We start from the raw sequence: 13,240 nt of genomic DNA, 5'->3' as shown, positions 1-13,240 counted from the left end.
GTCTTCCATCTGCACTCCGGTTACCAGTGAGCCCAAAAACACGAACTCGTCAACCACCTCGATATCGTCACTGTCTATCAATATTCGTGGTGGGAGGCGTACACTGAGCTTTGTTTTGTTTTTTTTTTGTTTTATTTTATTAGCGACTTTAACCGCGCTAATTTTTCTTTTTCACATTATATGATATTCTAATGATTTTGCGCTATTAGCATTTCCAATGATAGCCACAAAGTGTATTCAACATCATGTTAAATATATAAGATAATCTTATGAAACATAAAACTCTTCTTAACGTTATTTGTACTAAATTTTCATTTAACGAATTAAATTTCCAGACTGAGACAAATTTATTGGCTCGTCCTATAACCATTAGTAGATATCCACACAACATACATTGGAACAATTTATGAAGCGCATATTATATTCACTTCGATTTTATATAGATAGGCTCATCTATACAATATGATCAGTTTTATAAAATTTGTATATAACTTTTGATGGAGGTCATCCCCGTTCTATATAGCAGTTATATATAGATCAAATGATTGCTATTGGATCGAACAAGTGATACGTATATGATTCAAATTAAATAAAAATAAAATACTGGGATTATGGTACTTGAAGGAATCAAAAACTACAATAAAAATAATTGTCTTATCAAAAACTTATTGTTTCGTTTGCGTTTCATAATACAAATTTATTTTAATATTTCATTGGGACTGGCTGATTTCATCGGATATTTACTGTTACCAGACAAATCAGATGCACTAATCGGAAACTACTTCTTTTTTCGAGGATTTAAACTATACTAGTCCTCAGTTCCATAAGGGAACACCTCCTGATAATTGCCGATAATTGTGGGGTTCCGAAACTATAAATAAAAATTTAAATCCTCTTACAAGACAGACAGAGCAATGAAATGTACCGGATATTTATTTCAAACTATCAGGGGCAGTTGATAAATATCGAAGACAAAACTCTTTCTTCAGTTTCAAGCAGTAAGATTCACGATTATTCTTTCGTAAAAACAAACTTCATTATATGTCTAAGTTAATATATTATTTCTTGCTATTTTCTTCAACTTGAGAAAACAGTGTCTCGTTTTCTTCCTTGTTGCAGATTTTATGTACGCTTCCAATAAAAATTATAAGTTTTCACAAAAAAAAATTTATGAAATATAATAAAATTATATAATAAAATTTATTGAACATAATTTAGATTTTATGTAGAGTTCCATTAAATATCTCAAATTGTCATATGTCATTTGTAAAATACCATCTGCCTACGATTCATAAGACACATTGAATGAATATAAATTTTGTAACGAGTTAGATTTCATCGGATTTCCATATAAAGTATATGGGATATTCTTATAATTTTCATTATGGTAACGTTTGTTTGGATTTAACGTACACTTCAAATAAAAATTATAAGTTCCCATATAATAAATTATATTATGAATATGATTTATATGACAAATCTAATGAATATAAATAAGATTTTCATTTCAGTGTAGTGTTTCTTCTCTAGAGCCTCCTCCTCTCATGTATTTTGTTTTTGACGCATTTATGGCCAGTCCGATACGCCTAGCTTCAGCTTTCAGTCCGATGTTTGTTTCCGTCATCACACATACACGCACGCGCATACACACATGCACACACCGACATTTTGCAATATCGACAAGCTGATTCGAATAGTATGTGACACCCGACATTTCGAGCCACGGTTCAAAATTAGGTTTTCACGTTGATTACATAACCTTGCTATATGAAAACGGCAAAAAGAAGCACATTTCCTTAAACTCACCAGTGAATGTTTCTTGCATGAGGGTTTAATGGTTGATAGGCAAGTAAACTCATTTTAATCAAAATGATTCGACATGAAACTCACGTTGAACACTCAGAAATGGCTAAACCAATTTTCTTATTGCCTTGTAAGCTCCCGAATGTTATTTGAATTCGATTTTCGGTTTCCGAATAACGGGATGATGAGTGCTAAAAATTTCAAATCGTCATATTTGTGGTGACGCAAGAAGGCACAAAAGCTTCAAAATTTTTCAAATTTTCAATCCTGTTATGACCGCAAAGACTCATCTAAACCATAAATCCGGTTCCGTATTCGGGTGATTCAAAGGTTCACTGCGGTTATGTCGGTCCAGGGTTTGTAGAATATCGGAAACAGTGGCTAGCGAACTTCGAAATGGAAATTACATAGACTTGACATATAAATGTCAATGAAAAAGGCTCACGATATCTCAAAAGCTAGTAAATCGATTAATTCTTAATCTTCAGGTTTTGTTTCTAATTGCTGTAGCTATTTCGTAAACAGGGAGTATAGAGAGTAAAAAATGTACATGATTAGCAAAGATTTTCGAAAAAAAACGGTGGTGGAGAGCTCACTTCGCTACTTTTTTAAATAACGCTTCGTCAGAAATACTACAATTTTTTTCACCAGTTTATATACCATTGCCAATTTTAATTGAGTTGTGATTTGATCAACAGTTACATAGTTTTTGTCGTATGTGCGTGAAAGTGATGGAATTGTAAGGAAGCACGTATACACCAATCGAGCACACATATTTTCTTAGGAAACCAACTATATTAAATCAATCGGAGCGAGAGCACCAGGACATCAGGGCATCTGAGGAACTCATGGAATGGTGCATATGGCATTGTAATAAAATATTTATTTTTCAGTTTTTTAACGATATCAAACTAACTAGAAATCGTGAGAGGAGAAAGAATTTGAAAAATTGTAGAGCCAAATTGAAGAGCAAAAATGTGAAGATAAAGTGCGAAAAATGAGATGTGATAAGAATCATTTAAGAAGTAGTATTACCAAAAGTCGCGAAGTATTACCAAAAGTCGTGAATAAAAAAATAATAGTGATCACAACAATATTTTAGTGGTTACATATATCTTCCGAAGTTGATTAAAAATAAATATAAACTGCATTAGTGCTGGTTTTCTGAATGGTTTAGGTTATAAATTTCAACGCTGTAAAGGTAAATAAGCGATGATAAGTGGATATTAGACACGTATTGTCGATATAAGTGCGTTGTAGTATACCATTCTGCACTGTTTATGCAACGCTTTCCATTAAAAATGGGAAAATCCATTAGTGAGGTGCGCTTCCTTTCGCGCCCAATATGCTGAAAGCCTGTATTTGAGATTTTTATTCGATCAGTATCATCCATTTTCCACCTTCTCTGGCGAATGAAACAATGTCATAGCTATGAAAAAAATAGTTTCATCCAACAACCTGAACAATGACATGCTTGAGTTTTAAATGCACTTTAGAATCGTCCTAAATTTTGAGTGTGGATGAATCTATAAGTTTTCTAATCTTAAAACATTATGTAGTTATTATTCATTGTTGGAGTCTGCTACAAAGTTAATTTTATGTAAAAATATCGATTCATTCCTGAGATATGATTGTTAGAAGTGTGCCATGCTGAAGTAAAGGGTTGTGGAGCATCAGTAGTTGATTCTGGAATTAAAAATATTAGATGTTTTTTGTTTGTTTTTGAGCTCTCTATAGAGTTGCGGTTTTTGCTTATTCAAAAAACCCAATGAACATTTAAAAAAAATTTTGCTTATTTGCTATAATTTTTGTAAAAATCACTTTCCTTAAAAACGAGAATTTTCAAGATTAGGCAAAACATTGCTTTTTTTCAATCCACGTTCGAAATCAAGGAGCGAAAAGCCTCGTTTGCAGGAGAAATTCCCCTTGATATTATTACAAGCTAGCACTTCCGCCTTCATTTTGCCGAAGACACGGGGTAACTGTATCTCTTTTATTGTACTGGACGAAGCATTTAATTAATGACATAACCTATGTTATACTCGATTAGATTGTAAACAATCAAGATTTTCATACAAAGTGGATACCTAAATTCAAATTAAGTTTATGATTGAGCTTCCGAAGCAAAATAGTTGTTTCGAATGAAATAATATAAACCTCCATACAACTATACTCTTTTAGAATAGCTCCTGCATCACGATTTCCTCCTCCGCGTGACTGTATGATAATGAATTATCTTAGCAAAAATAAAAATCCGTTCAGAGAGATTGTTTTTCTGCCACTTTGTTTTGTAAATGTGGAATGAAATTTTTACTATTGCTGGAACTGAAACCAAATGAGGGTTTATTTCCTTCGCGATTGTATGCAATTTAACGTCCGGTTTCAGAAACAATGCAATTTAACGTCGAGGTTTCAGAAACATTGCCAAACGAAAAAATGTATATTTCGCTGCAAAATAGTAATTCCCTACTGTGTGCAAATAGCTACAGAATGTACGAATTAAATTGAGCTTAATGCTGCACAATAATTTTGAAATTCAGACGGTTTTGTCAACGATATCAATGTTAGCTGTGTGTGAAAGTTGAAAACGTTGTAAGAATGCTCCTTTCAAGCAGGAGAATTATCCAAGCATGATCTATAAACTAATTAAATTCATTCAATGATGTTCATACAGTCTGTTACAGAAAAGCATAGATAACAGTGGCAGTTGTAAACATTTTTTCGTGGCGTACCTTAATTCTTTTTCGATGGTATAGAATACGCCGGAGCCGTCGTAAGAGTTGAAATAAACAGCTGTTAGTCGAATTCAGTCGCTTTTTGAGTGATTTTGCGGAATGATAGCAGTTTACGCCTCGCACTTCGAAGAATTTTGTTATATTTGCTAAAGAAAGGTAGACAAGCAGCTACTGAAACTTACCTGGGGAAGTCGAAGCAGTTAGTAAGCAAGTTATTCACTTCAAGAAGCTTAAGAATATCGATGATTTTCCTTTATCGTGGAAGTGCAAACAAAGACAAAAAAAATTTTCATTGTGTCCAAAGAATTCAACTTTGACTCTACAAGATTAAACTGTAAAATTGAAAGTAAGAGTTGTCTGTATTTTATTTGGAACGATTTAAAATCACTGATTTGCAAATAAAGTGAAATGATGAAGTATTTTGAGAAAGTCAATCTCTATTCACACTTGGACCGTTAAAAGAGCAACATGTTTTTTAATGATAATTTTTCGAATGCGAATGCGATACTCATATTACTGTTGTAGGTATAGCGTTCACAACTGATTTTAATCTACAAACTACGCGGATAAAAATCCATTGCCGATACCATGATAAAAAAAATCATGCAATCATGAAACATATCTTTTCATGAGATCATGCTTATTGTTCAATATGAGCATGAGCAACAGTTTTTAATGAGATTAGTTATTGTTTTTCATTCATGAATTATTTTAACGGGTGGCAACTAAAATTTTGGAATTTTTTCGAGGCCTGTATGCTCAACAACAAACGAACTCAGAAAGAACTAAGAGTGTGTATGTGGTAGCTCTCTTTCTCCTCTTTCTGCTAGTATTTTCTGTTCTGTTCATGCTTGCTCAGTTTTGCTCAAAATGCCGTCGAAACAAGAAGTATTTCGCGAGCGCATTGTACAGTTCTACGAACTGCACAGAAATCTCGGCAAATAATATACGGTACAACATTTTAAAAGCAAAAATGATCATTCAGTAATAGCCGTTCAACCGAGAAGGTTGTGTATAGAAGCGTACAGTTTAATAACGCTGGTTGGTTTACACGCGTTAAATACGACAACGGTTGAACTACAGGTAGAGACCTGTTGGCAGCAGCCGTTAAAACGTATAGTCGTGCTGCATAAGAGAGCATTAGTGCTGGGCCAAGCTGGTGAAGGAAACAACAAAGGGCGTTTCCCAAACTCTACCCAGGCCGCAATATACAGCCACAAGTGCTGAGCAGGAGAGTGCAAAGGCACATCGAAGAGGAAGAGTGCAAAGGCACATAGAAGCAGGAGAGTGCAAAGGCACACCGGTGCGAAGGCACTTCGGTGCAGAAGCATATCGGTGCGGAGCACTAGGAAGAAGGAGACAAGACAACTCGGTCTTTCCACTGCCATACAACACGCAGGTATACACCGGTGACCTGCGCTGGTTACAGCTGGCGAAGACGAAAGCAAATCGGAATTCGAGTGGTGCTGGATGTCAGGTAGCAGTAGCATCACATCATATTCTATCGCTACAGTGAGCTTCAGCATTGTATCAACGTCCAGATACATCCAACAAGAACATCTAGAGCAACGAGGATCTACACGGCAGTGCAACGGAGATAGACAACAATTTCAAGGTAGAAGTTTTTTCTTTTCCTTTTGATTGAGTACTGTGTAGTGTTGGTTTCAAATTTTATTTTAAAGTTTAGTTAAAAATTTTAATGTAATGGATGAATCCATGGACGTAAATCCTAGCATGAATCCGATACCCCCACGAACGAAAAAATATCAGGAGAGCTCTTCTGGGCCTTGGATAGTCTTTTTTAGACGTATATCAAAGCCATTAAACATTTTTCAAATTAATAAAGGTTTGACATCACGATACTCTTCAATCAAAGAGATCATAAAAGTAAATAACGATAAAATTGGTGTTGTGGTAAATAATTTGAAACACGCGAATGATATTGTCTCTTCGGAACATTTCAATAAAGAGTATAAAGTTTACATACCCTCCAAAGATGTCGAAATTGACGGTGTTGTTACCGAAGCGAGTCTTTCGGTAGATGATTTACTCAAGCATGGTGTTGGTCGTTTCAAGAACTCTATGCTTGAGGGTGTGAAAATACTGGAGTGCAAACAACTGTACTCAGTAGTTCATGAAGAGGAAAAAAAAGTTTATCGCCCATCAGACTCGTTTCGAGTGACATTTGCCGGGTCTGCGTTGCCGTCCCATGTCTATGTCGATAAAATTCGCCTCCCTGTTCGGCTTTTTGTTCCAAATGTAATGAATTGTACGAACTGCAAAAAATTCGGCCACACAGCTACTTACTGTAGTAATAAACCAAAATGTATTAAGTGTGAAGGGCCTCATAAAGATAATGATTGCAACAAGGAAATTGAAAAATGTATTTATTGTGGGAATAGTCCTCATGATGATATTTCAGTATGCACTGCATTTAAAGTGCACAAAGACAAAATTAAGCTTTCTTTAAAAGCACGGTCTAAGCGCACATATGCAGAAATGCTTAAAACGGTCATTGATGTCCCCCCTTTGGAAACCGAAAACGGGTTTTCAAATCTAGAGGAACCAGAGGACTCTGACTCTGACGAAAATAGTGAAGGTAATTCGTTTATCACTACCCAAGGGTCAGTTAAGAGAAAGAAGTCTTCCTCCAAATTACCAAAAAAGACACCTAAAATTTCATCTTCAAAAAAAGATCCCCGTGTTAAACAAAAAAAGTCAAAACCAAAGACTGTGCCTCCTGGTTTGTCAAATTCACAAACCAATCCAGGATCTAGTACAGAAAAAGATAATAATCCAGTGGGCTCCATTTCACAGCCACCAACAGGATTACTGAAGTTTTCGGAAATTGTTGAATGGATTTTCTCAGCATTCAATATATCTGAACCCTTAAAGACCCTCATAATGGCATTCCTTCCAATAGCTAGAACCTTTTTGAAGCAGTTATCAGCTCAATGGCCAATTGTCTCAGGTTTTGTATCTTTTGATGGATAATTTATCACCCGTCGCAAATGATACAATCACTGTCCTGCAGTGGAATTGTCGAAGCATCATGCCAAAACTTGATTCATTTAAAATATTATTGCATAGTCAAAAATGTGATGTATTTGCTTTATGCGAAACATGGCTTACTTCAAACATAGCTTTAAATTTTAATGATTTTAACATTATACGTCTCGATAGAGACTCTCCGTATGGTGGAGTGCTTTTGGGAATTAAGAAATGCTATTCCTTTTATAGATTAAACATCCCTTCAACTTCTAGTATAGAAGTTGTTGCTTGCCAAATAAACATTAAAGGCAAAGATATTTGCATAGCTTCGGTTTATATTCCTCCAAAAGCACAAGTTGGACAGCAACAGCTTAATGAAATGGTTGAAGCCCTTCCTGCACCACGATTGATTCTGGGGGATTTAAATTCGCACGGTATTATGTGGGGTTCCGTTTACAATGATAGCAGATCATCTTTAATACAAAACATTTGTGACAATTTTAGCATGACGGTATTAAATATGGGTAGCATGACACGGATCCCAAGACCTCCGGCACGCCCAAGTGCATTAGATCTATCTCTTTGCTCAACATCAATTCGACTAGATTGCACCTGGAAAATACTGCCTGATTTACACGGTAGCGATCATTTACCAATCATCATCTCAATTAGCAGTAGCAATTGCATTGCTACTTCCGCTAGTATTCCATATGATTTGACAAAAAATATCGACTGGATTAAATACCAAAGTAGTATCTCTAGTATTTTGAATTCAATGGAAGAGCTCCCTCCACTTGAAGAATATGACTTCCTCATTTGTTCGATTTTGGAGGCAGCAGAACAATCCCAAACTAAACGCTTTCCTGGGCCAACGACTAACAGAAGGCCTCCCAACCCCTGGTGGGACAAAGAGTGCTCAGAGGCTAAACTCGCAAAACAAAATGCTTGCAAGACGTTTCTAAAACGGGGAGGAGGAACTCCTCAGAATTTTGAAAAACTTATGGTTTTAGAAACCAAGTACAAGAGCATACTTCGAGCCAAAAAATGTAGCTATTGGAGACATTTTGTCGAAGGTTTGTCAAGAGATACCTCAATGAGCACTCTTTGGAACACGGCCAGACGAATGAGGAATCGTAACGTGGGCAATGAGAGTGATGAATACTCGAACCGATGGATATTTGACTTTGCTAGGAAAGGTTGCCCAGATTCTGTTCCTACGCAGAGCATTATACGGGAATCTCCTCCAAATAATGGTTTTATTAATAACCCATTTTCAATGATGGAATTTTCTATAGCACTCTTGTCTTGTAACAATAACGCTCCAGGGTTGGACAGAATTAAATTCAACTTGGTGAAGAATCTGCCCAACCTCGCAAAAAGACGTTTGTTGGAATTGTTCAACAAGTTTCTTGAGCAAAATATTGTTCCACCTGACTGGAGACAAGTGAAAGTTATCGCCATTCAAAAACCGGGGAAACCAGCTTCCAATCACAACTCATATAGACCCATTGCGATGTTGTCCTGCATCAGAAAATTGTTCGAAAAAATTATTCTACGACGTCTCGACACTTGGGTCGAGACGAACGGTTTGTTGTCAGATACTCAGTTTGGCTTCCGTAGAAATAAAGGGACGAATGATTGCCTTGCATTACTTTCGTCTGACATCCAAATTGCCTTCGCTCAAAAGCAACAAATGGCATCTGTATTTTTATACATTAAAGGAGCATTTGATTCAGTTTCCATTGATGTTCTTTCAGACAAGCTTCACCAAAATGGACTCCCAGCGGTTATAAATAATTATTTGCACAACCTTTTGTCAGAGAAACACATGAATTTTTCACATGGCGATTTGGCAACACTCAGAAATAGTTACATGGGTCTCCCGCAAGGCTCATGCCTCAGTCCGCTCCTCTATAATTTTTACGTAAATGACATTGACAGCTGTCTAGTAACCCCATGTACACTAAGACAATTGGCAGATGATGGCGTGGTTTCAGTTACTGGACCCAAAGCTATTGATCTGCATAAACCATTGCAAGATACCTTAGATAACTTGTCCGATTGGGCTGTTCATCTTGGTATCGAATTCTCTGCGGAGAAAACAGAGTTAGTCGTCTTTTCAAGAAAGCATGATCCCGCGCAGCTTCAGCTCCATATGATGGGAAGAATGATCCAACAGGTTTTAACTTTTAAATACCTCGGGGTGTGGTTCGATTCCAAATGCACGTGGGGAGGACACATTAGGTTTCTGATAACAAAATGCCAACAAAGAGTAAATTTTCTTCGAACAATAACAGGATCTTGGTGGGGTGCTCATCCGGAAGATCTAATAAAATTGTATCAGACAACGATACTTTCAGTGATGGAATATGGATGCGTTTGCTTTCGTTCCGCTGCAAACTCTCATATTACAAACTGGAGCGAATTCAGTATCGTTGTTTGCGAATTGCTTTAGGGTGCATGCATTCGACACATACAATGAGTCTTGAAGTTCTGGCGGGAGTTCTTCCATTAAAAGATTGATTTTGGGAGCTTTCATCACGCCTGCTAATAAGATGTGAGGTGCTGAATCCCATGGTAATTAATAATTTCGAACGACTAGTCGAGCTTCGATCTCAAACAAAATTCATGACAGTATATTTTAACCATATGTCACAGGAAATCAACCCTTCAAGATATATTCCTATCCGTGTCAGCCTCCTAAATGTCCCTGACTCAACTTTATTTTTCGATACATCCATGCAGCGCGAAGTGCGTGGAATCCCGGATCATCTACGTTCGACGGAAATCCCAAAAATATTTTCAAGTAAGTTCAGGCATATTGACTCTGAGAAAATGTTTTACACGGACGGATCGCGAATTGAAGAAGCGACAGGGTTTGGTATGTTCAACAATAATGTTTCGGCCTCATTTAGGCTTCAAGAACCTGCATCTGTTTATATAGCAGAGCTAGCAGCAGTTCATTATAGTTTGAGTGTAATCGTCACATTAATTCCAAACCATTATTTCCTCTTCACAGATAGTCTGAGTGCAATTGAAGCCATTCGCTCAAACATGACTGGCAAGACTGAACCGTTTTTCCTGGGCAAAATAAAACAGTGCCTGAACGACATATTGAACAATAATTATCTAATCACTATAGTCTGGGTCCCGGCTCATTGCTCCATTCCTGGCAATGAAAGAGCCGATATTTTAGCCAAACGTGGTGCTATTGAGGGTGAAATTTATGAGAGACCAATTGCTTTCAACGAATTCTATAGCTCGTCTCGCCAAAGAACACTTGCCAGCTGGCAAGCTTCTTGGGATAAAGATGATCTGGGTCGGTGGATGCACTCAATTATTCCGAAAATATCGACAAAGGCATGGTTCAGGGGACTGGATGTGAGTAGAGATTTCATTCGTGTGATGTCCAGACTCATGTCCAATCACTACACGTTAGATACACATCTCCTTCGAATTGGGCTCTCCGAGACTAATCATTGTGCTTGTGGCGAAGGTTATCGAGATATTGATCATGTCGTTTGGACATGCGTGGAGTATCGTGATGTCAGATCTCAACTAATAAATTCTTTGCGTACCCAAGGTAGACTATCCAATATCCCAGTTCGAGACATTCTTGCTTGTCGTGACCTTTCATACATGAAACTTATTTATCATTTCATAAAGAAAACTGGAGTTTCAATTTAATAAAGGCCCCTTTCAAGACTTAGTTCTGATCCCAGCTGCGTCCATGAGTTCAACCAATAGCTAAATTAGAATAAAAATAATGTAATGATACAAACAAACTCGAAACAGTTTATGAAATTATTAACAAAATGTCTGAAAATAACAGCTTATTTTATAATTTATAGAAGTTAATCGTTTGGTTCAAATAATATTTCCGAGTAGATTTCATAATTAATGACGAGTTACCTAAGATGATATTTAAGTAATAAGAGAATATGTTTTAATAAATGCAAAACGTTGTGACTATGTTAGAATTAAATTAGGATAAGAATATTATGTAAAAGTGATGCTACGGCGAAGAAAAACTTATGTAAACTGCCTTAAGAAATAAACGTATTTATGAAAAAAAAAAACATTTTAAAAGCAAAAATGTTGCGACTTCGACAGTTTACAATATCCTAAAATGCCCAACAATTGCTCGTAAGGAAGGTAGTGGAAGACCAGCCAAAATTATGGACGCAAAAGGACTTCGCTCTCTTTCTCGTGCCTTCAACAACAACTCACTGAGTCAAAGGGATGCCGCAAAAAAGTTCAACTGTTCTCACCAGTACATCTGAAAAACATTGAAAATACTCGGAATAAAGTACCGAAAGAAAACACGAGCCCCGGAATATACTGACGCACAGATTTCAATGCCGAATTCCCAATGCCGCTGGCCGATTAAAAATTTTTCCGGAAAAAGTTTTGTTTTGGACGACGAGAGTTACTTCCCTCTTTCGAAGACGCAGATTCCCCTAAACGATCGATACTATTCAACGGATAGTTCTACTGTACATCCGAACATAAAATATTAGTTAAAACTTAAGTTTAAACAGAAAGTGATGCTGTACATTGTCATTTCCGACAAAGGCATTTCTAAGCCATGGTTCAAGCCATCTGGGTTGGCAATCGATCAAGATGTGTACCAGAACGAATGTTTGTAGGAAGTTTTGATCCCGTTTTTTTTCAAAAACATCATGCTGATGGACAATACGTGTTTTGGCCGGATAAAGCGTCATCGCATTGCGCCAAAAAACACAATACCCATTCGATCCCCTTTGTACCCAAAAACGACAACCCGATAAATCTACCTCAGTGTCGCCTAATCGAAGATTACTTCGGGGTTTTGAGCTCCTTGGTGTACAAAAATTACTGGAGAGCCACGAATTTGCTAACAGTTGATTGGTAGAATCAAGAGATGCATTCGCAAAGTTGACATGAAGGCCGTACAACGCTCCTGTTCCGACATCAAACGGAAGCTTCGCCGAACATCCGGTTACGGACCGTTTTTAAATGTTCACTAATTTTTTTTCAACAATGAACAATGTATCTTTAATTACAATAAATCAGATCTTCTCCAAATATGTTTGTCTTTTTTTGACAGCTTAAGAAAGAAATTTCAAAATTTTAGTTGCCACCCGTTACTCATGAAATCATGATTAATAAGCACGATCTCATGAGAAGACATGATAATTCATGGTGCATTTAGTAAACCAGAGATCAATGCATGTATCAGGTGCGGAAGTTTAAAATTTTGTTTTTCCGTCAAAATAAGCGAGTATTAAGAACGATTGTAAACTATATATTTTATTCAAAGTGTAAGCTAATGCGTAAGCGAAAATGTAACGAGGACAGAACAAATTTTTGCTCATTATTTCTTTTTTATTATTTTACTAGTGATTTTGTTATTTCTATGGAAAAAATTCATGTAACTGGATTCGAAATTGATGGGAATTTATTACTACAAAAACTATTCTTAATTTACCTGGTGGTATGATGATGCCTTTCTCTTGCCATTCACACAACCTTATTGGAACATTTTTGCTTTTTTTATTAAGATAATTTCTGACGACGAAAAATAATGGGTTTTGTCGTTTTGCGTCAAAAACAACATTATATTTTCATTATTATAACACAGGCACACACATACGTTTTTTTATCTCGAGACTAGTTGAGCCGACTTATATATAATACTATGGGTCGGGCTTTCCAGCAATTCAGTTACT

At 36.5% G+C, this 13,240-nt stretch overlaps 1 protein-coding gene across 2 annotated transcripts in view; it reads left to right on the top strand.

Moving 5' to 3' along the window:
- Nucleotides 1-13,240, top strand: part of LOC131436206 (FMRFamide-related peptides) — a 59,827-nt gene that overhangs the window by 44,884 nt on the left and 1,703 nt on the right. The window lies entirely within an intron of this gene.

This window comes from Malaya genurostris, chromosome 3, assembly GCF_030247185.1.
Source record: "Malaya genurostris strain Urasoe2022 chromosome 3, Malgen_1.1, whole genome shotgun sequence".
Lineage (NCBI taxonomy): Eukaryota > Metazoa > Arthropoda > Insecta > Diptera > Culicidae > Malaya > Malaya genurostris.
The sequence above is the reverse complement of the archived record's forward strand: the minus strand, read 5'-3'. Positions and strand labels throughout refer to the sequence as shown.